The 23455-nt window shown below is 44.6% G+C and overlaps 1 protein-coding gene across 1 annotated transcript in view; it reads right to left on the bottom strand.

Annotated features, from left to right (window-relative positions):
* RASL10B (RAS like family 10 member B) overlaps positions 1-19946 on the bottom strand; it is a 149310-nt gene extending 129364 nt beyond the window's left edge. The window contains exon 1 of the mRNA XM_068268659.1: positions 19926-19946. The gene's annotated coding sequence lies outside the window, so the exon portion shown is untranslated. The remainder of the gene's footprint in view (positions 1-19925) is intronic.
* Between the last annotated feature and the right edge of the window lie 3509 nt (positions 19947-23455).

The raw sequence follows: 23455 nt of genomic DNA, 5'->3' as shown, positions 1-23455 counted from the left end.
TTCGGGTCATTATAAAATAAAATGAATATTTCACACGTTGCCTCATATTTCCAGCAGGTAAACTTCTCCTTCCGCAAGCAGCATACTGTCAATGTTTAAATAATGGTATCTACAGAGTCTGTGTGCTCTTCATGAGTGACCAAATGTAAGGAGAAGGAGAGTCATTGCAGCAGGATCTTACTGACAGTACTTGTCACCTTGCAAGCCATACTAGCTGTCCTCCTGTCTCACCTCTTGTTTTATCTTGGCTTCCTTTAACATGAGCGTGTTATATGATTAGGAACTGCCTGCTGCCAGTCCTGACCTCAGTTTGTAATGCCTGGAACAATGCAATTTCCCATCAGATTGACGGTTGAATTGATAGTTTGTGGCAGTTCCGATCGAATTTCGAATCGTATTTCTGACCGATTTTCCAATCACTTCTATACAAGACCAAATCAGACGGGGAATTGCATCGTGTGTGTACCAGGCATTATACAGCCATAATCTGAACTGTCTTCTGCCTGCTCTGATCTCAGGAGTCATCTATCATTCTCTGAGGGGCGATCTGGTGAAAACCACATGCCACCTAGTCTGCACACCCACGGAGAGTGCTGGATTCCTGGTATGAATCTCAGCCAAAGCAACATCTGCATGGAGTTTGTGTGTTCTCCCTGTGTCCGTGTGGGTTTCCTCCAGGCAATCTGGTTTCCTCCCGCATCCCAAAAACATACAGATAAGTCAATTGGCTTCCCCCTAAATTGCAGAAAACAAAGCAAGCGCTCACCAATATGGGCTGCAACTGAATGACTCATCACCTCATATGCACCGCTTAAATAGCTCAAATGCACACTCAGCAATCAGTCAGATGCAAAACATATGCAATTTTGCATGCAAAACTATGATGGAAACTAAAATTTCTCCATAGACCAGTATTGCATTGTTTGGATGCGGGCGTACATTTTAGTCCAGGGGGGGCGGTGTGCGCCACAGCGATTAACCATTCAATTGTACAGTATTTGGTCAGGGATGCGCAGCCTTCTACCTATATTTTGTTCCCCCCTAAATTGGCCCTAGACTACAATACATACACTACATAATACCTACATAGACTTATGACTATGGTAGGGATTAGATTGTGAGCCCCACTGAGGGACAGTTAGTGACAAAACAATATACTACATACGCTATATAAATACTACATAATAATAATAGCACTCTGCTGCTCTTACCAGAAATGTGCTCTCTCGTTCTCCCCTTCCTTTACAATCCCTCCCAATACTATGTGCTATTGCAGAATACATGTAACACCCTGTTAAGCCCACTTTGCTGACTTCACACAGGTTGTGTCAATGTCCCTTTACTTCTTATTCTGTGTTTCCAAGCCCTAGTTAAACTACGGTACTTATACAAGTTGCTTGTAAGTGAGGAGCTTCTGTTGCACTGCTTACTGAAAGAGCACACAGTCTGCAACTAGTATTTAGCAATGTAAACATTTAGTTTTTTTTATAGACGCTTGCATACATACCATTTACAATACTTTTAAGCATGATAACTATCACAGAGACACAGATTAGAAAAAATAGTTGGCATTTGTGTGCATACATTTCTGTTATTAGAAATGTAATATTTGATATGTACATAAGCACTTTCTAAACTCCAATTTTGCCTTATAAAATAATGTATGGTCTGGCTTTGTATGGTGTGTGCTCTTCTGTGTAAGCATCTGTTAAGTAGGTTTATTGCCAGTCTGGGTTTACATTATCTATTTAAAGCAGTCAGTGGTGATTACTTATCTTATAAACCTGTAGACTTTCACACGGGAGAAATAACATGTCTTGGAAACACAGAATAAGAAGTAAAGGGACACTGATGAATGATAACTGGTTGAAACTGAATGCTGACAAAACTGAGGTCCTGTTTGTCCAAAGCCAGCACTCGCCATCAAAACAGCTCTATCCTAAAGCAACACCAATCAGGATTGGGAATTCAGACATAAACAGCTCCAACCTTGTGCGCAGCCTTGGCGTACTAATCGATGGGGAATTGAGTTTCAGAAACCAAATTTCATCTGTAGTTAAATCTTCCTTCTTTCATCTGAAGAACATTGCAAAGATTAAACATCTGACTCCCCCAGAGGATCTTCCAACCCTAGTCCACGCCTTCATCACATCACGGCTGGACTACTGCAATGCCCTTTATGCTGGCCTCCCCAAAAAGGACCTGCGTCGCCTGCAATTAGTGCAGAATGCTGCTGCCAGATTGCTAACAAACCAGCCGCGCCACTATCACATTACACCGATCCTTCGCTCACTGCACTGGCTACCAGTAGAATGGAGAATACTCTTCAAGATTGGACTGCTGACATTCAAATCCCTGCACAATCTGGGCCCTGGATACATGAAGGACTTGCTGAAGCTGCACCACACCTCTCACAACCTCAGATCAGCAAGTTCTATAAACTTGGTCACTCCTAGAGTGCACCTCAAAAAATCTGGAGATAGAGCCTTCTGTCATGCTGCCCCTACTCTTTGGAACTCCCTACCACACCCAGTAAAGACAGCACCATCCCTGGAGCTATTCAAATCCAGACTGAAAAGCCACCTGTTTAGCCTGGCATTTCCAGATTTATAAAATTCTTCCTCTGTACCACGATGGTCGGAGCCATGCTTATGCGCTTTGAGTCCCACGGGAGAAAAGCGCTTTACAAATTTTATTTGTTGTTGTTGTTGTTGTTGTAGGGATAATAAAACCAAATATTTTAAAAATGACACCTATTAATGGCTAACTGTAAAAAAAAGGTTTCATAATGCAGCTGTCTTGTTCTTTGAGCATATTTTAAGAAGAAGAATCATAGTGCAATATATATCACACTTAATCTCAAGCAAGATACTGTATACAGAAAACAAATGCAAATATACAGATACACAGTAAGGCCCGGGGCCCACTAGCAGCGCTTGCAGCATTGCGGAGATCGTTAGCAAAATTGGAGTGGGCCCTAAACAAGCTCATTGAAGGAATGCAGGGGCAAATCACATGAAGACCACTCTGGGAATCCAGTACAAAATGACTGTACTAAGTATTTTCGGAAATAGCAAGCAGTTTCCAATTTCTGAAAAGCACCACTAGTGGCCACTCGGCCTTAGAATGCAAATTTGTTAGTGACATCTTTACTAGAGAGGTGTAAAAAATCAAGTTCAAGCTAACTGTGTTAGATAATGGGAGCCAATTACTGTATTGCTGATGAAATTGATACATGTTAATGGAAAATGTCCTGTTTACTTAAAGAGGAACTCCAACCAAGAATTTAACTTTATCCCAATCAGTAGCTGATACCCCCTTTTACATGAGAAATATATTGCTTTTCACAAACAGACCATCAGGGGGCGCTGTATGACTGATATTGTGGTGAAACCCCTCCCACAAGAAGCTCTGAGGACCACGGTGCTCCTGACAAACTGCCACAATTTAACAATATTCAGAGACAGGAAATAGCTGCTTACAGCTGTCTCTAACGGCCGAAACAGCTAGGAGCAGCTACATAACCTGCCCACAGTAAAAATGTCACCATGTGATACATGTCAGAATGTAAATCGGGGAGTGGAAAGATTTTACAATGAGCAAACACTGACTAAATCATTTATACATAATTATTGTAAAAATGAAGCACTTTTTTTATTACATTATTTTCACTGGAGTTCCTCTTTAACCACTTGAGGACCACAGTCTTTTCGCCCCTTAAGGACCAGAGCCCTTTTTTCCATTCAGACCACTGCAGCTTTCACGGTTTATTGCTCAGTCATACAACCTACCACCTAAATGAATTTTACCTCCTTTTCTTGTCACTAATACAGCTTTCTTTTGGTGCTATTTGATTGCTGCTGCGAGTTTTAGTTTTTATTATATTCATCAAAAAAGACATGAATTTTGTCAAAAAAATGACTTTTTTAATTTTCTGTGCTTTTATTGTTTAAATAAAGTAAAATTTCCTATACATTTGAGCGCGAAAGTTATTCTGCTACATGTCTTTGATAAAAAAAAAACATTCAGTGTATATTTATTGGAATGGGTAAAAGTTATAGCGTTTACAAACTATGGTGCCAAAAGTGAATTTTCCCATTTGGAAGCATCTCTGACTTTTCTGACCACCTGTCATGTTTCTTGAGGTGCTAAAATTCCAGGATAGTATAAATACCCCCCAAATGACCCTATTTTGGAAAGAATACATCCCAAAGTATTCAGTGAGAGGAATGGTGAGTTCATAGAAGATTTTATTTTTTGTCACAAGTTAGCGGAAAATGACACTTTGTGACAAAAAAAAAAAAGTTTCCATTTCTTCTAACTTGCGACAAAAAAAAATTAAATCTGCTACGGACTCACTATGCTCCTCGCTGAATACTTTGAAGTGTCTACTTTCCAAAATGGGGTAATTTGTGGGGTGTGTTCACTGTCCCGGCATTTTGGGGGGTGCCTAATTGTAAGCACCCCTGTAAAGCCTAAAGATGCTCATTGGACTTTGGGCCCCTTAGCGCAGTTAGGCTGCAAAAAAAGTGCCACACATGTGGTATTGCCGTACTCAGGGGAAGTAGTATAATGTGTTTTGGGGTGTATTTTTACACATACCCATGCTGGGTGGGAGAAATATCTCCGTAAATGACAATTTTTGATTTTTTTTTTTACACACAATTGTCTATTTACAGAGATATTTCTCCCACTCAGCATGGGTATGTGTAAAAATACACCCTAAAACACATTATACTACTTCTCTTGAGTACGGCGATACCCCATGTGTGGCACTTTTTTGCACCCTAACTGCGCTAAGGGGCCCAAAGTCCAATGAGTACCTTTAGGATTTCACAGGTCATTTTGCGACATTTGGTTTCAAGACTACGCCTCACGGTTTAGGGCCAGTAAAATGCCAGGGCAGTATAGGAACCCCACAAATGACCCTATTTTAGAAAGAAGACACCCCAAGGTATTCTGTTAGGAGTATGGTGATTTCATAGAAGATTTTTTTTTTGTCACAAGTTAGCGGAAATTGATTTTAATTGTTTTTTTTTTTCCACAAAGTGTCATTTTCCGCTAACTTGTGACAAAAAATAAAATCTTCTATGAACTCACCATACTCCTAACGGAATACCTTTGGGTGTCTTCTTTCTAAAATGGGGTCATTTGTGGGGTTCCTATACTGCCCTGGCATTTTAGGGGCCCTAAACCGTGAGGAGTAGTCTTGAAACCAAATGTCGTAAAATGACCTGTGAAATCCTAAAGGTACTCATTGGACTTTGGGCTCCTTAGCGCAGTTAGGGTGCAAAAAAGTGCCACACATGTGGTACTGCCGTACTCAGGAGAAGTAGTATAATGTGTTTTGTGGTGTATTTTTACACATACAGATGCTGGGTGGGAAAAATATCTCTGTAAATGACAATTATTTTATTTTTTTACACACAATTGTCCATTTACAGAGAGATTTCTCCCACCCAGCATGGGTATGTGTAAAAATACACCCCAAAACACATTATACTACTTCTTCTGAGTATGGCGATACCACGTGTGACACTTTTTTGCAACCTAGGTGCGCTAAGGGGCCTAACGTCCTATTCACAGGTCATTTTGAGGCATTTGGATTCTAGACTACTCATCACGGTTTAGGGCCCCTAAAATGCCAGGGCAGTATAGGAACCCCACAAGTGACCCCATTTTAGAAAGAAGACCCCCCAATGTATTCTGTTAGGAGTATGATGAGTTCATAGAAGATTTTTTTTTTGTCACAAGTTAGCAGAAAATGACACTTTGTGAAAAAAAAACAATATAAATCAATTTCCGCTAACTTGTGACAAAAAATAAAATCTTCTATGAACTCATCATACACCTAACAGAATACCTTGGGGTATCTTCTTTCTAAAATGGGGTCACTTGTGGGGTTCCTATACTGCCCTGGCATTTTAGGGGCCCTAAACCATGAGGAGTAGTCTTGAACCCAAATGTCTCAAAATGACCTGTGAAATCCTAAAGGTACTCATTGGACTTTGGGCCCCTTAGCACAGTTAGGCTGCAAAAAAGTGTCACACATGTGGTATCGCCGTACTCAGGAGAAGTAGTATAATGTGTTTTGTGGTGTATTTTTACATATAACCATGCTGGGTGGGAGAAATATCTCTGTAAATGACACATTTTTGATTTTTATTACACACATTTGTTTTCTAGATTACTCCTCACGGTTTAGGGCCCCTAAAATGCCAGGGCAGTATAGGAACCCCACAAGTGACCCCATTTTAGAAAGAAGACACCCCAAGGTATCAAAATGTCTCAAAATGACCTGTGAAATCCTAAAGGTACTCATTGGACTTTGGGCCCCTTAGCACAGTTAGGCTGCAAAAAAGTGTCACACATGTGGTATCGCCGTACTCAGGAGAAGTAGTATAATGTGTTTTGTGCTGTATTTTTACATATAACCATGCTGGGTGGGAGAAATATCTCTGTAAATGACACATTTTTGATTTTTTTTTTACACACAATTGTCCATTTACAGAGAGATTTCTCCCACCCAGCATGGGTATGTGTAAAAATACACCACAAAACACATTATACTACTTCTCTTGAGTACGGCGATACCACGTGTGACACTTTTTTGCAGCCTAGGTGCGCTAAGGGGCCCAACGTCCTATTCACAGGTCATTTTGAGGCATTTGTTTTCTAGACTACTCCTCACGGTTTAGGGCCCCTAAAATGCCAGGGCAGTATAGGAACCCCACAAGTCACCCCATTTTAGAAAGAAGACACCCCAAGGTATTCTGTTAGGTGTATGGTGAGTTCATAGAAGATTTTATTTTTTGTCACAAGTTAGTGAAAAATGACACTTTGTGAAAAAAACAATAAAAATCAATTTCCGCCAACTTTTGACAAAAAATAAAATCTTCTATGAACTCGTCATACACCTAACAGAATACCTTGGGGTGTCTTTTTTCTAAAATGGGGTCACTTGTGGGTAGTGTGTAGTCTGGAAACCAAATGTCTCAAAATGACTGTTCAGGGGTATAAGCATCTGAAAATTTTGATGACAGGGGGCAAATTTTGTGGAACCGGTCATAAGCAGGGTGGCCTCTTAGATGACAGGTTGTATTGGGCCTGATCTGATGGATAGGAGTGCTAGGGGGGGGTGACAGGAGGTGATTGATGGGTGTCTCAGGGGGTGGTTAGAGGGGAAAATAGATGCAATCAATGCACTGGGGAGGTGGTCGGAAGGGGGTCTGAGGGGGATCTGAGGATTTGGCCAAGTGATCAGGAGCCCACACGGGGCAAATTAGGGCCTGATCTGATGGGTAGGTGTGCTAGGGGGTGACAGGTGGTGACAGGAGGTGATTGATGGGTGTCTCAAGGCAGTGGCGGACACAGCCAGCAGTGGGCCCCTGTGCAAAATTGCAATTGTGGGCCCCTACGACCTGCGTCGCGCAAAGCGCGCCGCAGCAAAAAATGGGCGTGGCTACACCCTGCGGCGCAAAAAATAGGTCTGAACAGAACCTGCAGCGTGTAGCGGCGCGGCAAAAAAAAAATGGGCGTGGCAATGACCGGATGAGGGCGGAGCTAACTGTAACTTAAAGCGAACCCAGGGTGAGGGTTTATTTCCTTTTAAACAATACTAGTTGCCTGGCGGCCCTGCTGATCTATTTGGCTGCAGTAATAGACTGAATTACACCAGCAACAAGCATGCAGCTAATCTTCTCAGTTCTGACAATATTGTCAGAAACCCCTGACCTGCTGCATGCTTGTTCAGGGTCTATGGTTGAAAGAATAAGAGGCAGAGGACCAGCACGGCAGCCAGGCAACTGGTATTGCTTAAAAGGAGAGAAATATTGCAGCCTCAAGATTATTCTCACCTCAGGTTCCCTTGAAAAGTGCAACGCAAAGACAGTGGGCCCAAGTTTTGGTGACCCTTTCCCCAGAAAATTCACATAATTGTGCAGGTTTTCTCAAGAAAATACACATCATGTCGGCAGATATGCCTAGAAAATTTGTGCAATCATGTCGGCAGATATGCCCAGAAAATACGTGCAATCATGTCGGCAGATATGCCCAGAAAATACGTGCAATCATGTCGGCAGATATGCCCAGAAAATACTTGCAATCATGTCGGCAGATATGCCCAGAAAATACATGCAATCATGTCGGCAGATATGCCCAGAAAATACGTGCAATCAAGTCGGCAGATATGCCCAGAAAATACGTGCAATCATGTCGGCAGATATGCCCAGAAAATATGTGCAATCAAGTTGGCAGATATGCCCAGAAAATACGTGCAATCATGTCGGCAAATATGCCCAGAAAATACATGCAATCATGTCGGCAGATTTGCGCAGAAAATACATGCAATCATGTGGCAGACCTGCCCAGAACATACACCTGCTAATACAAATAAAAAAACAAAAACATTTACTCACCTGCAGCAGCAGACCTCCTGTCCCAGCCTCCATCTGGCGCGCAGCTCCCATGGATGGTTGGGTGGATAGGTAGCCAAGTGGGTGGGTGAGTGGGTGGGTAGGCAGCCTGGTGGGTGGGTGGGTGGGTAGGTAGGTAGGTAGCCGGGTGGGTAGGTAGGTAGGTAGCCGGGTGGGTGGGTGGGTAGGTAGCCTGGTGGGTGAGTAGGTAGGTAGCCCTTAGCCGGGTGGGTAGGTAGCCTGGTGGGTGGGTGGGTAGGTAGGTACCCGGGTGGGTGGCTGGTTAGCTGGGTGGGTAGGTAGCCTGGTGGGTGGGTGGGTAGCCTTGGATAGGTAGCCTGGTGGGTGGGTAGGTAGGTAGCCTGGTGAGTGGGTAGGTAGCCCTTAGCCGGGTGGGTAGGTAGCATGGTGGGTGGGTGGGTGGGTTGGTAGCCTGGTGGGTGGGGTAGGTAGGTAGGCAGCCGGGTGGGTGGGTAGCTAGCCTGGTGGGTGGGTTGGTAACTAGCCCGGTAGGTAGGTAGGTAGGTAGGTAAGTAGCCGGGTGGGTGGTTAGGTAGGTAGCCGGGTGGGTAGGTAGGTAGGTAGGTAGCCCGGTGGGTAGGTAGCCTGGTGAGTGGGTAGGTAGCCGGGTGGGTGGTTAGGTAGTCGGGTGGGTAGGTAGGTAGGAAGCCTGGTGGGTGGTTAGGTAGCCGGGTGGGTGGGTAGGTAGGTAGCCCCTAGGTAGCCTGGTGGGTGGGTAGGTAGGTAGCCTGGTGGGTGGGTTGGTAACTAGCCCGATAGGTAGGTAGGTAGGTAGCCTGATGGGTGGGGTAGGTAGGTAGGCAGCCGGGTGGGTGGGTAGCTAGCCTGGTGGGTGGGTTGGTAACTAGCCCGGTAGGTAGGTAGGTAGGTAGGTAAGTAGCCGGGTGGGTGGTTAGGTAGGTAGCCGGGTGGGTAGGTAGGTAGGTAGGTAGCCCGGTGGGTAGGTAGCCTGGTGAGTGGGTAGGTAGCCGGGTGGGTGGTTAGGTAGTCGGGTGGGTAGGTAGGTAGGAAGCCTGGTGGGTGGTTAGGTAGCCGGGTGGGTAGGTAGCCGGGGTGGGTGGTTAGGTAGTCGGGTGGTTAGGTAGGAAGCCTGGTGGGTAGGTAGCCGGGTGGGTAGGTAGGAAGCCTAGTGGGTGGGTAGGTAGCCAGGTGGGTAGGTGGTTAGGTAGCCGGGTGGGTAGGTAGGTAGGAAGCCTGGTGGGTGGTTAGGTAGTCGGGTGGGTAGGTAGGTAGGAAGCCTGGTGGGTGGGTAGGTAGCCGGGTGGGTAGGTGGTTAGGTAGCCGGGTGGGTAGGTAGGTAGGTAGGTAGCCTGGTGTGTGAGTAGGTAGGTAGCCCTTAGCCGGGTGGGTAGGTAGCCTGGTGGGTGGGTGGGTAGGTAGGTACCCGGGTGGGTGGCTGGTTAGCTGGGTGGGTAGGTAGCCTGGTGGGTGGGTAGGTAGGTAGCCTGGTGGGTGGGTAGGTAGCCCTTAGCCGGGTGGGTAGGTAGCATGGTTTTGGTAGCCTGGTGGGTGGGTAGGTAGCCAATTGAGTGGGTAGGTAGGTAGCCCCTAGGTAGCCTGGTGGGTGGGTAGGTAGGTAGCCTGGTGGGTAGGTAGCCTGGTGGGTGGGTTGGTAACTAGCCCGGTAGGTAGGTAGGTAGGTAGGTAGCCTGATGGGTGGGTGGGTGGGTGGGGTAGGTAGTTAGGCAGCCGGGTGGGTAGCTAGCCTGGTGGGTGGGTTGGTAACTAGCCCAGTAGGTAGGTAGGTAGGTAGGTAAGTAGCCGGGTGGGTGGTTAGGTAGGTAGCCGGGTGGGTAGGAAGGTAGGTAGGTAGCCCGGTGGGTAGGTAGCCTGGTGAGTGGGTAGGTAGCCGGGTGGGTGGTTAGGTAGTCGGGTGGGTAGGTAGGTAGGAAGCCTGGTGGGTGGTTAGGTAGCCGGGTGGGTAGGTAGCCTGGTGGGTAGGTAGCCGGGGTGGGTGGTTAGGTAGTCGGGTGGGTGGTTAGGTAGGAAGCCTGGTGGGTAGGTAGCCGGGTGGGTAGGTAGGAAGCCTAGTGGGTGGGTAGGTAGCCAGGTGGGTAGGTGGTTAGGTAGCCGGGTGGGTAGGTAGGTAGGAAGCCTGGTGGGTGGTTAGGTAGTCGGGTGGGTAGGTAGGTAGGAAGCCTGGTGGGTGGGTAGGTAGCCGGGTGGGTAGGTGGTTAGGTAGCCGGGTGGGTAGGTAGGTAGGTAGGCAGGTAGCCGGGTGGGTAGCTATTCGGGTGGGGGGCCCGACTCCTATACTCCCCCCCCTTCCTCACCTCGGGGGGCCCCCCTCCCGATATGCGCGGCGGGAGATCGGCAAATACAGGAAGTCTCTGGGGCTCCAGGCAGGCGCTAGAGGCTCAGCCGCTTGGTCTCCAATATGTCTCCAACTCTGTATACTGCTCGCTACTTCCTGATTTAGTAGCGAGCCGTATATAGAGTTGGAGACATCGGAGACCAAGCGGCCACTGAGCCTCTAGCGCCTGCCTGGAGCCCCGGAGACATCCTCTATTTGCCGCTCTCCCGCCGTGCATACCGGGAGGGGCCCCCCCCCCGAGGTGAGGGAGGGAGGGAGGATAGGAGTCGGGGCCCCCCAGGGAAAAAAATATATATATATATATAAAAAAAATACTTAATGGGCCCCTGAAGCAACGGAACTTCAGGGGCCCTCGTGTGGCTGCACGGCCGTATGTCCGCCACTGTCTCAAGGTGTGATTAGAGGGGGGAAATAGATGCAAGCAATGCACTGGTGAGGTGATCAGGGCTGGGGTCTGAGGGCGTTCTGAGGGTGAGGGCAGGTGATTGGGTGCCCTAGGGGCAGATTAGGGTCTAATCTGATGGGTGGGTGATCAGATTGTCCGCAAGGGGCAGGTTAAGGGCTGATTGATGGGTGGCAGTGACAGGGGGTGATTGATGGGTGATTGACAGGTGATCAGTGGGTTATTACAGGGAAGAACAGATGTAAATAATGCACTGGCGAATTGATAAGGGGGGGGGGGTCTGAGGGCAATCTGAGCGTGTGGGTGGGTGACTGGGTGCCTGCAAGGGGCAGATTAGGGTCTAATTTGATGGGTAACAGTGACAGGTGGTGATAGGGGGTGATTGATGGGTGATTGATGGGTTATTAGTGGGTGTTTAGAGGAGAGAACAGATGTAAACACTGCACTTGGGAGGTGATCTAATGTCGGATCTGCGAGCGATCTATTGGTGTGGGTGGGTGATCAGATTGCCCGCAAGGGGCAGGTTAGGGGCTGATTGATGGGTGGCAGTGACAGGGGGTGATTGATGGGTGGCAGTGACAGGGGGTGATTGATGGGTGATTGATAGGTGATTGACAGGTGATCAGTGGGTTATTACAGGGAAGAACAGATGTAAATAATGCACTGGCGAATTGATAAGGGGGGGTCTGAGGGCAATCTGAGCGTGTGGGCGGGTGATTGGGTGCCCGCAAGGGGCAGATTAGGGTCTAATCTGATGGGTAACAGTGACAGGTGGTGATAGGGGGTGATTGATGGGTGATTGATGGGTAATTAGTTGGTGTTTAGAGGAGAGAACAGATGTAAACACTGCACTTGGGAGGTGATCAGATGTCGGATCTGCAGGCGATCTATTAGTGTGGGTGGGTGATCAGATTGTCCGCAAGGGGCAGGTTAGGGGCTGATTGATGGGTGGCAGTGACAGGGGGTGATTGATGGGTGATTGACAGGTGATTGACAGGTGATCAGTGGGTTATTACAGGGGGGATAGAGGCATACAGTACACAGGGGGGGGGGGGTCTGGGGAGAATCTGAGGGGTGGGGGGTGATCAGGAGGGAGCAGGGGGCAGTTTAGGGTTAAAAAAAATAGCGTTGACAGATAGTGACAGGGAGTGATTGATGGGTGATTAGGGGGGTGACTGGGTGCAAACAGTGGTCTGGAGGGTGGGCAGGGGGGGGTCTGAGGGGTGCTGTGGGCGATCAGGGGGCAGGGGGTTGAAATCAGTGTGCTTGGGTGCAGACTAGGGTGGCTGCAGCCTGCCCTGGTGTTCCCTTTGGACACTGGGACCACCAGGGCAGGAGGCAGCCTGTATAATAGGCTTTGTATACATTACAAAGCCTATTATACACATTGCGTTCAGCGATCCCGGTGCTAGTAACCCGCCGGCGCTTCTGAACGGCGGCTGATCGCGTCATGAATGACGCGATCGCCGCATAACCACGCCCGCCGCCGCCCCCGCCGATGGGCGTACTGCATTCGTTTAGGCCCAGTCTTTGCCGCCGCCATCGGCTGGGGGCGGTCCTCAAGTGGTTAAGAAGTGAAGTGTCAGAAGTCCAACAGGCTGAAGTCATTGAATTCCAGCTAAAGGTGCACACACACAACACACACATGCATACACACACACACACAACACACACATGCGCACACCCACACTAGTTATCACCCGAGTCTCTTAGGCAACAGTTCAGGGGCCCAGAGCTGTACAGATGCCTTGCTCTGCTATAAAAGAGTGAGGCATCTGTTTCTATGGGGAGGGGAGGAGGGACAACGGCGTAGCACATGACAGAATGGCTTCCAGTGGGAGGGGCAAGGAGTGAAATAATCTCACTTTATGAACATGTGTCCAGATCTTAAATGTGAATCTTGTATCTGGAAACTTGAACCTGAAACATGACTTTGCAATCTGCTGAACCTGAATTCTTAACCTTTGTCCTGGACATGAACCCTGTCCTGTATCCTATATTTGACAACATGATCTTGCACTCTTGAACCCTACATTAGAGTATGTAACTTGCTTTGATTCTTTCAGCTAGCAGATTAATCTCACCTCTTCCTGGACTGAGCGCTCGCAGCCTGCCCGAGTCTTGGATTGTTTAAGGATCTCTGATTTTGTATTTGTACCTCACCTGGAAGTAACTGGTTTAAAAACTTGTGGTTACCCCACTAACCTAACTTGTTTGGGCCAAGTCTTGGAGATCTGCACATCTTGGAGGCAGCCTAGTTCGGGGCTTCAGCCAGGTGGCCTTTTCCAAAATTGAATACAAAATACAGTGGGTTGCAAAAGTATTTGGCCCCCTTGAAGTTTTCCACATTTTGTCACATTACTGCCACAAACATGAATCAATTTTATTGGAATTCCACGTGATAGACCAAAACAAAGTGGTGTACACGTGAGAAGTGGAACGAAAATCATACAGGATTCCAAACATTTTTTACAAATAAATAACTGCAAAGTGGTGTGTGCATAATTATTCAGCCCCCTTTGATCTGAGTGCATTCAGTTGCCTATAGACATTGCCTGATGAGTGCTAATGACTAAATATAGTGCACCTGTGTGTAATATAATGTCAGTACAAATACAGCTGCTCTGTGAGGGCCTCAGAGGTTGTCAAAGAGAATATTGGGAGCAACAACACCGTGAAGTCCAAAGAACACACAAGACAGGTCAGGGATCAAGTTATTGAGAAATTTAAAGCAGGCTTAGGCTACAAAAAGATTTCCAAAGCCTTGAACATCCCAAGGAGCACTGTTCAAGCGATCATTCAGAAATGGAAGGAGTATGGCACAACTGTAAACCTACCAAGACAAGGCCATCCACCTAAACTCACAGGCCGAACAAGGAGAGCGCTGATCAGAAATGCAGTCAAGAGGCCAATGGTGACTCTGGACGAGCTGCAGAGATCTACAGCTCAGGTGAGAGACTCTGTCCATAGGACTAAAAGGACTAATAGGACTAAAGTTGGCCTTCATGGAAGAGTGGCAAGAAGAAAGGCATTGTTAACAGAAATCATAAGAAGTCCCGTTTGCAGTTTGCCACAAGCCATGTGGGGGACACAGCAACCATGTGGAAGAAGGTGCTCTGGTGAGATGAGACCAAAATGGAACTTTTTGGCCAAAATGCAAAACACTATGTGCGGCAGAAAACTAACACTGCACATCACTCTGAACACACCGTCACCACTGTCAAATATGGTGGTGGCAGCATCATGCTCTTGCATCTCTTCAGCAGGGACAGGGAAGCTGGTCAGAGGTGATGGGAAGATGGATGGAGCCAAATACAGGGCAAACTTGGAAGAAAACCTCTTGGAGACTGCAAAAGACTTGAGACTGGAGCGGAGGTTCACCTTCCAGCAGGACAATGACCCTAAACATAAAGCCAGGGTAACAATGGAATGGTTTAAAACAAAACATATCTATGTGTTAGAATGGCCCAGTCAAAGTCCAGATCTAAATCCAATCGAGAATCTGTGGCAAGATCTGAAAACTGCTGTTCACAAACGCTGTCCATCTAATCTGACTGAGCTGGAGCTGTTTTGTAAAGAAGAATGGTCAAGGATTTCAGTCTCTAGATGTGCAAAGCTGGTAGAGGCATACCCTAAAAGACTGGCAGCTGTAATTGCAGCAAAAGGTGGTTCTACAAAGTATTGACTCAGGGGGCCGAATAATTATGCACACCCCACTTTGCAGTTATTTATTTGTAAAAAATGTTTGGAACCATGTATGAGTTTTGTTCCACTTCTCACGTGTACACCACTTTGTATTGGTCTTTCACGTGGAATTCCAATAAAATGTATGCATGTTTGTGGCAGTAATGTGACAAAATGTGGAAAACTTTAAGGGGGCCGAATACTTTTGCAACCCACTGTATGATATATTGGTTAAACTGTTAAACCACACCTACCTATTGTTTCAACCTACTTACTGTTGAATACCTTTTTAGGAAAAATCATATATTTTTGCACGAACAATCCAATTTACAGATGATTGTTTTCTGTTTACTTCCGTAAAACCTCCAAAATATGGAAACAAAGTTGTCCCGACTACAAAAGTAACAAGAAAACTAAGAAAACCACGGACATGAAAGTAAACAGTAAAGGTAACAAAAAAAGTCAAACTTTATAAATCACTGACTCAAAAGAATACTAAATATTTAATGTCCAAACATAATTTCAAACAAAAAAAGTGTGTGAAAGAGCTCAAGGAGGACAAGTAGAGTTGTAGACTAAGAAAAGGAAATGAGGATGGATAAGCCACACTCTCCACAAGAAAAATTCTATAGATAAAGAAGCTCTGAGATGGAATCTCCAAGGCAGCAGAAAGAAAGAAGACTAAAAGCAACTTGGAGAAGAATCCATGATGGAAGATACCAAAATGTACTACATGCAGATGATGCATAAGACTCTTCTGAAAATAAAATTTGCACATCTTCACAGAAACATCTGCTTTCTGTCGAAGATCAAAATGCAGAATCGGATTCCAAAATAAATTACTCTCAAGAAGACAGCTCAGCATACCTTTGATATCACAGAGCAGCAGAAAGTTCTGCAGTTGCCTTATCAAAAGTCCGTACAACAGAAAGAAGACCATTACAAGTAGTATTCACTCACTTTGGAAAAAAAGGAGGGGAAAGGATGTGGGAGGAAGCCAAGAGCCAATATTGTGTAGTATGTTGCAATACAGGAATATTGCAAATGTAAATGATTATACTCACATGTGTGCGCCACAGCTGTGGAAACACAATAAGCAGTGTAATGCCTGGCAGATCTGCTTTCTTTCAGCTGCTATGCCCTAATCTATCACCACCTTTTTCACCCTATGTGGCGCGCCCACGCTTGAACGGGAGGTGAGGAAATAGCACCTGCCCGACTTCAGTTACACCCAGGCTTTGGAGGTGCAAGGTATAGGAACTGAGGCCTAGAAAGCCAGAGTACCACCAGAGGTCACCACTGAGGCTAGCAACACAGTCCCTCAGTATCACATACACAGTTTAACTAGAACAGTCCAAGTAATATATTTTCATGCAAAACTATTCAACAGCAATAGTAATATTGATCAGAGTGATTGAAGTAAATCCAGTAAACTTGCATGCAGATTAGCAACAGATGGTAATAGATGTGGTAAGACACAGTTCCTTGAGTCTGCATGCAATATTATGTGAACAACTAACAGCAGCTCCAGATGATATATGACAAGTTTATGCGAGAGTATATGCACACTATGAACTGATTGATAAGAAGAGTGCACCTTATACTTATCATCCAGAATAGTGGCATACAGGGATTTCCAATAACAGTCCAGGGTTGCACCAGGCGGTAAGCAAGGGGTGTCCAGTAACTTCAGTCCAGGCAGCAAATGAGGGAAGTCCAGTAATTAGCAGAGGTCGGTCCAGGCAGCAAGCAAAGGGTAATCCAGGAATCAAGCAGAGGTTAAACACAACAAAGTAGTCAAATACAATCCAAGGTCGAAATCCAGAATATCAGCAGAGATCAGAGTGCGCACACAGGAACTAGCCGATGACTGGAAGCACTCTGCACATTTAAATATCAATCATTCTCCAATCAGTGGCCAGCCACCTTCCGCACAACCATCACGCAGCAGGGCCCTGACAGGATCAGATCAGCTGACCGCGCTGCAGTCAGCTGACTACTGTTTACTCATGCGGAGGGCGTATAGAGAACACGCCCTCCGCCTATCAGCTTGTGCGGACTGTGAGTCACCGGCAGGGGGGAACAAGCGCCGAGACCTGGAAGTGACAGAATCTGCCCGGGGCATTTTCACAGCTAACAGGTATATTCCTTACAAGCAGTTGGTGAGAATAAATCCGACCCAACTTGGGCTAAAATGCCGTATTCTGAAGGTATGGGCAAATCAACAAAGGGGTATACCCTCCACTCAGGGTGGTATGATCAAGCCCAGCGCATTAGAGATTTTGATCCATATTGACATGATAGCAACACGCAATTACTGCAGATTTGTCAGCTGCACAATTTCCAGTTTCTAAAATTATTCTATTTATTCTCTGACCTATCACAATCTACAATTTTGTCTACACTCTACACCATTGCCGATGGATAATTTCTCTTTTAGAGACATTCTTTGTAAACCCTAGAGATAATACTGTGTGAAAATCTCAGTAGATCAACAGTTTCTAAAATACTCAGACCATCCTTTTTACACCCCCTTTCCCCCCATCCTACGCTCAGACCGCTGCCCAGAGAGGAGGAGGGACCCAAACTTCTTTCTTGTGCTTCACAGTTCTGTTGTGACAGTAAGGAGATTTTTCTCTTTAACAGGCCACTTTAACACTACGAAACACAAATTCATGCATTTTCCCTATGCATTTTCTATTCATTTTTGTAATGTGTTTTCAGATTCCATGCAATTGCACTAAAATGCAGCATCCAGTACTTTTGTAAGTGCAAAGATCTGGATTGCACTAGTTGGAATGGAGCACTGTGATTAACATTGTAAAAAAAATCTTTACAATCTGCAAAATGGATGCATTCTAAAAAATGGATGAAAATGCATGTAGTGTGAAAAAAATTATTTCAAGATGAATCAAGAAATGCATCATGTGACCACTCTAAAGTTCCAAAAGGAACAGCACGTCCACACGGCAGTCCAGACACAACAAAATGCTGGAGGAATACGTAGCTTTAGGAAAAGACTAGAGACTGGACAAGCAAATCAATCACAGCACAACCTTAAAAAAAAAAAACAAGAAAGGAAAACACTACAGAGCCTTAGGCCTCTTTCACAGTGCAACGTTAAAGTCGCACGTTAAAAACATTTAACGCAGAATAACTCACTGCAATGAAAAATCAATGCCCCATTCACAGTGCACACGTTGCGTTGGTGACTAACGCTGCACGTTAAGTGAAAGTACTGCATGCTGTGCGTTATACACGTTATTAGCTTATTTGCACATGCTCAGTAATGACTTGGAAACATACTTTTCATTGCCTGTATGCTTTACTGTATGCGACCACAACGGGGCATTAGGTTGCGTTGCGACTTTTTGGGGCATTGCGTTGTAATTTGCATTGCGACTTTAACGTTGCATCAAAACGCAATGTCCTACTGTGAAAGAGGCCTGAAAATGAATACAGTTGCAGCTATCCGACACAGGTGGGGATTGCCTGATGCCAGATATGTATAATTTCTGGTTGCTTGAGAGTATAAGCAACTGGGCCTAAATGGAACACTGACCTCCCCCCACAGAGCAAATGCAAAGCAGCGTGCAGCAGAAACTACTTGCAAAAGCTCCGGATGCCAGTCATCTTCACTACTACAGCTGCCTGCTGTTCTGCTGCATCTGCTCTGTATAGCTCCCAATGCGAGCATATGACCCAATGTGGGTCAGGTGACACATCAAAAGCCATACAAGGATGCAGCAAAACAGCAGGCAGCTGTAGAAGTGAAGAGGACTGGTGCCTGGAGCTGTGTGGTTTCCACTACGTGCTGCTCATTGACAATTCATTTTATATAAGTGAATATATATATATATATATATATATAGATAGATAGATAGATAGATAGATAGATAGATAGATAGATAGATAGATAGATTGTAGGTAGCCATCCTGCAAACATGGCTATCCAGTACTTGTGCAAAGTATACGCTCTGAAACAGTTAATTGCTAAATAGTTTGCATAGTTTGCTGTTTGAAGTTTTCCCTCCTACATCTAGGTGGAGAATTCCTCTCACCAATAGAGCAGCTTTTATACTGTGGAGATTTTGTACCCAATAAGAGGAAGTCTGAGTCTTAGGTCTGAGAGGAATGAATGTTTCAGAAATTTAGTTTTTTTAGTGAGCTGGTAGCATAGGAGTACTGTCTGTAGAGAGAAAGGAAAAGTATGATGGAGATCTGAAGAGCTGTGCTGTCTGTAAGGTGAAATCTCTTTCTCCAGTGACATGTGACTAGCTGAACAGGAGTTTTTGCAGGCCACAATACATGATTCTGTTTCTTCCTGCCTCATCTGAAGGAACTGTAAACAATCTTTTTTATTACTACAGTGATCAGCTGATAGTGAATCCAGCTTATTGATATGTCTTGTCATCTGCCTGAATTGCAGCCCTGCACATTCACAGAGCCAGCTTTGAGTGAGTGACTCCTGTTAGATTGTGACTTTTGTACAGTCAGGTCTTCCAGGGTCTTATGCAACGCAGTTTCTAGTTTAGACTAGAGACAAAAAACTGTCATATTGGCCTAACAATCTGCTCTGGGGTGTCTAGGCCTATCAGGATAGGATCATTCATATATATCTAATAATCCATCTTGTGTCATTGTCCTGCTGCTGCTCTGTAATCATTCACTCAACTGGTGCATATACTAATAAACAAGTATCTGATAAATCTGTTAATTTCTAAATAATTCTTCCAAAAATACTTTAATCGTAATAAAATTCCTCAATGTCACCAAATTTTTCTGTTTCAATCTGTCTTTCTTTTTCACCACAGCAGGAGCAATTAACCCCTGAAACATAGAGGGAAACTTGCACCCTGCTCCATTCCAGAGAACTCCATCTACATCACTGTTGGGCACAGGGCCCAGAACACAAATACCTGTGCCTGGTGGGCTGCCTGCTTCTTGGACCAAGTGATTTTGGTGCTCTCTGATTTGCCTGAATTCAGAGTGGTCAAATAAACATGCTAGTTCTGGATTATTTGCCTCGGTGTCCGTAAATTAAAAACACATAAAGTTGTAATATTTTATTCTGAAGACTTTGGGGTACCTCTGCAGGACTCCCGTCTTCATCGCCAGCCTTGATTACAGTACAACTCCTGTCTTGGTGCTAGAAGGCTCATCTTTGCTGCTTGCAGTCTTCAGTTAGCGTGAAGAGTTTATGGAGTAATTCCATCCTCTTTGTACTCTTCAGCTCTCTAACAGCTTGCCATTAGCACCTCCTCTATTTATATATAAACTAGGCAATGTGGCAGGGAGATACAGTTTAGCTATAAACATCAGTTGAGTCTATAAATTAGACCCCTCTATAAACATTAACTGGAACCTGAGTCCTCCAAATTTAAGTTGAATAGATACCACCGTAAGCTTTTATTCCAATAAGCAGGCATTGTATACATATTTAAGAGGATAATATGGACACTTCTATTTTCATGGTATTGAAAGGGTATCTATTAACAAAGGACACTATGTCACTCCCTCTGTTTCACAGCCCTGTCCCTGCTGATTGCAAGCAATGGACTCTTTCAAGGGGAGGATCCGAGCTGTCTTTTTTAATTTCCTTAGTACAGGCTGCAGTGGGGTCTATTTTACATAACAAAGTCATTACTCTGCTGTGTGTTAACACTGAATGCCTACTGCTAGCAGTTCTTATAAAAGCCATTAAGGTAACTATTTGAGATAGGGAAACAGCTTCCATAAATTACTTGTTAAATTTGTATAGAGATGAAATATGTGCAGTTTTCACATATACATTAGTATATGTGTGTAAATAGACACGGATTATCTCAGGTGGCTTCTGGCAGCTGGAAAAAAAGATGTTAGCAGCAGGCCCTGGGACATACACACCCTACTTAAAGATTATTGCTGAAAGCAAAGCAACATGAAGTTAAAGAGGACTAGATTCATCAGACCATCAAGCCTCTTCTGTTGTTCCATGGTATGGTTCTAACTCTCAACTGTCAATTGTAGGCAATTTTAAAGGTGGACTGAGGTCAACATGAGCACCCTGACTGGTCTGTGTTTGTGTACTCCTTTCATATCAAACTATGATGCACCTTTATCTCCTGCCCCACATTATGTATTTCATCAGTTTGTGCTATTTTAGTTCTTCTGTAGGATCAGACCAGACTTACTAGCCTTTGCTCCCTACATACATCATTAAGTCTGGGATATCCACACCTCTGTCACTGGTTCAAGAATGTCACGACTCACCAGTTGGCTGTCCCAGGAGCAAACTATTGTACAACATCTCTCAGATCCATAAGCTGGCCCATTTGTTTTGCTTCCAACACCTCTAAGAACTGACTGTTTATCCCACCCCTTGACAGGTATCATAACAAAATAATTAGTGTATTCACTTTACCTGTCAGTGTTTTTATGTGGTGGATGGGAAGAGTATGTGAGGAAGCTGCTCAGTTCTGTCAAAACAGAACAGAGAACAAAAAGCAGGTTTTAATTTCTACAGCTAAGCAGCTTGTCATAATGGTGACTATTAATAAAATACTAATGGACCTCTGCACACAATCAGTCATAATCCATCTAATATAAACTAATGCAATAATATAAAAAAAACTTTGTACATGGCTTTTTATTGTTTTTACTAGTGACCTTAGCCCGATTAAAAACGGGCTAGGTCTGTCACCGCTCCGCCAAGCGCATGCGCGGGCCGCCCGCTGCACGTGCAGACACACCCGCCCCTTCTGGTCCTGTTCTCCCTCAGCTCTCCTCAGTGTCTCTGCTTCCCTCCCTGCACATGCGCAGTGCAAAAAAGCACTGACACAGGGACATAGCGGACGCAGAGACACAGGGATATTATGTAAAGAGATTTTATTTTTTTTATTGGTGAGGTAAACGGAAGCCAGAAAAAATCCTTAAAAAGTAGATAATAAAGGAGTTATGTATGATAAAAAAAATTGAATTGAACAAGCCCAATGTATTTAAAGGGAACTTGAAGTGAGATGCATATGGTTGCTGCCATATTTATTTCCTTTTACACAATACTAGTTGCTTGGTAGAATTGTGGGTCTTTCTAGAATCAGCAGTGTCTGAATCACACACCTGAAATAAGTGTGCAGCTAATGTAGTCACACTTCAGTAGAGCACCTGATTTGCATGCTTGTTCATTGTCTATGGCTAAGGGCCCATTTCCACTAGCCGCGATGTGATGATCGCATTGCATCCAAACTGAAACCAATGCAAGTCAATGGAGTAGTTTCCACTGACTGAATTTTCATCCACAATGGGATGCGAGCTGGGAAAAGAGTCGGGTGCATGGATCCGATTACCCTTAGTGCTAATAGGAAGCCGGAAGACAACCGGAAGTGTAAAAGGCTGGATTTAATGCGATCATCGCGTTGCATCATCCCTCTAGTGGAAATGGGCCCTAAAAGTGTTCAAGGCAGAGGATCTGCAGGACACCCAGGTAATTTGCATTGTTTAAAAGGACATAAATATGGCAGCTTCCATATTCTAGAGCAGGGCTTTTCAACCCTTTCCCCAAGTATCACTAAACAGTGCATGTTTTGCAGAAAACCACAAACATTCACAGGTGAGGTAATTAGTGTCTCGGCAGAACTGATTAACTGCCTCTGTGGATCTCCACAAAACATGCACTGTTGGTGGTACTTGAGGACAGGGTTGAAAAGCCCTGTTCTAAAGTAATAGAGTCTGAAGAATACTTATTGGCCAAAAGTGTACATTTTTTCTTTTAAGGTAGCTGATAAATGGCATCATCTAGATTCAAAGCTTCCAACTTCCCTAGTCCTCTCACACCAAATTTTGTCCAATATACATAAAAGTACTACAACAATTAAGAGAGATTCAGTTTGTTCTATAGCACGGTGAAATGAATGACTACAGCAAGAGATTTAAACTGATTCAGACAATGTGAAGCTTTTTTTAACATTTACACCCCAGAAGCATAGCTGGTGGCTGTTTCTGAAAAAAGGTAGGACAGTTTTAATAGGTTTGGTAATTGACTCCATTATCCCAGCCTCCTAAAGCAAACTGGTGAGCAAGATGGAAAGACACAATTTATGGAATAGGGAGCCAAGCATGTTTTGGATTAGATTTTGATTAATGTTTCTTTAAGGCTAATGCGACAACCACCTTTAGTTATAGGTTCCCAGCATGCTATCCCTTGATGTAAGAGTATTGTAAAAATGTCTTGTCTTCCCGTTTTAATACAAGATGTTCTGCTTGAGCTATTTATTTTGGAATTAGTCAGGCAGATCTCATTTCCAACACAGTCTTGACTTGTGCAAGTCATAAGTAAAAAAGTAAATGCTATGATACTGTATGTTGTAAGAAACAAGTTGTAACCTTATAAAGCTTTGCAGGGCGAAAAAGTGAAAATAAAAAAATACTTTCTAATTTACTATGGCTATAGATTAGTGGAATCCTACAGTTATTAAAAAAAAATGTCTTATTTGTAATGGCAAAAACAAAAAAACTTAAGATTTTAAAGAGAAACTCCAACCAAGAATTTAACTTTATCCCAATCAGTAGCTGATACCCACTTTTACATGAGAAATCTATTCCTTTTCACAAACAGACCATCAGGTGGCGCTGTATGGCTGA

Source organism: Hyperolius riggenbachi, chromosome 2, assembly GCF_040937935.1.
Source record: "Hyperolius riggenbachi isolate aHypRig1 chromosome 2, aHypRig1.pri, whole genome shotgun sequence".
Lineage (NCBI taxonomy): Eukaryota > Metazoa > Chordata > Amphibia > Anura > Hyperoliidae > Hyperolius > Hyperolius riggenbachi.
The sequence above is the reverse complement of the archived record's forward strand: the minus strand, read 5'-3'. Positions and strand labels throughout refer to the sequence as shown.